Source organism: Cebus imitator, unplaced genomic scaffold (genome assembly GCF_001604975.1).
Source record: "Cebus imitator isolate Cc_AM_T3 unplaced genomic scaffold, Cebus_imitator-1.0 Scaffold75, whole genome shotgun sequence".
NCBI lineage: Eukaryota > Metazoa > Chordata > Mammalia > Primates > Cebidae > Cebus > Cebus imitator.
The window spans coordinates 899,366-900,992 of record NW_016107390.1 but is presented as its reverse complement, the minus strand read 5'-3'; positions in this window follow the sequence as shown (position 1 = coordinate 900,992).

Below are 1,627 nucleotides of genomic sequence, written 5' to 3'. Positions count from 1 at the left end.
CTCTCCCTCCTCCTCCTCCTTTCTCTCCCTTCTCCTCCTCCTCCTTCTCCCTCCTCCTCTCTTTCCTCCTCTTCCTCCCCCTCCTCCTCCCTCCTTCTACCTTCTTCTCCCTATTTCCTTTCCCCTCCCCCTCCTTCCCTTCCTCTTCTTCCACCACTCCTCCCCCTTCCTCATCCCCCTGACATTCCCCCAGACATCTGGTCTACCTGGGATCCCCTCTCCCTCCCTCCCCATGATGTGTTATCACAGGGCCACCCAGAGGCCCAGCCAAAGGTCCCAGGCCTTGTTGACTTACCCTTGGCATCAGTCAGGATCAAATCTGAGCAGAAGCCACACCAACAATTTGACAGAGAGAACGGGCCAGAAGGAAATGTTCTCCAGTCATCAGAGAATGCAGATGACAAGGACACTGTCCTTCAGGGTGCTGGCGCTCAGCTCCTGAAGCAGCGCCCATCCCATGGCTGGGACAGCAGGCAGCTCAGGGGAGGAGCCCTCGGAGGTGAGGGGCTCCCAGTTCGGCTGGGAAAATGCAAACTGGTCACATACCCTGAGGCTGGACAACCCTGGGTGGGACGAGGATGGACTGACCCCAACCTGAACTCACCCTCCGGCCACCCGTTGCAGGGCCAAATAGGGAGCAGCTGACGGGAGCCTCGCAGGCCCGTCTCCACCCAGCCAGGGAGCACATGGGAGCGCCCTGAGGCTGCCCCAGCTAAGTACAGCACACCTGGGGGTTTAAAACGATGCAAATTTCCTGTGGTCCCAGCCACTCAGGAGGCTAGCACAGGAGGATCGCTGGAGCCCAGGGGTCTGAGGCTTCAGTGACCTGTGTTCATGCTGCCACCTTCCAGCCTGGGCAACACAGAGAGACTGTCTCTAATCTAAACAAACAAACAAAAAACGACCACACAAATGTATTATCTCCCAATCCTGGAGACCATGTCTGAAATCAGAGTCACAGGGCTGGTTTCTCCCGGACCCTCTGAAGAAGGCTCCATCTCAGCTCCTGGTGGCTGCCGGCCACCTTGGCTTGTGGAAGCGCCGCTCCAACCCCTGTCTCTGTCACGCACAGCTCTCTTCTCTCTGTGGGTCTGCGTCTCGTATCGCCCTCCCCTTTCCCCATGAGGACATGCAGTCATTGGCCTTGGGCCACCCTAAGCCAGGAGTGCCTCATCTTCAGAGCCACAAGAAGGGATCTTAATTCCATCTGCAGAGACCCTTTCTCCAAATAGGGTGCCCATTCACAGATACCAGGCACTACGACTTGGACGTACCATTTTGGGGGGCCCCATTCAACCCACTGCAGTGAGCTGTGAGGGCTCAGTGACCCTCACGCCTCCCAGAAAAGAACAGAGTCCACCAGGACCCTGTCGGGGTCTGTCAGCTGTTGGGAGAGAGAAGTGCCTTGGACAAAGGTGAAGTCCATTTTATCAAGGTATTCCGGATTTCCAGTGTTCTCAAAGTCCACCGTCAGAGCACTCACGCGGTTACTGGTGTGGCCAGAAATCGCCATGGAAGAAGGTGGGCTCGGAGCTGGGCTCTGGAGAGAGGGTAGGATGGGTGTGGGTGGAAACAGGATTGGACAGAGCCTTTGCCCTGCCCCGTCTCCCCACTGGCAGCTCCACAT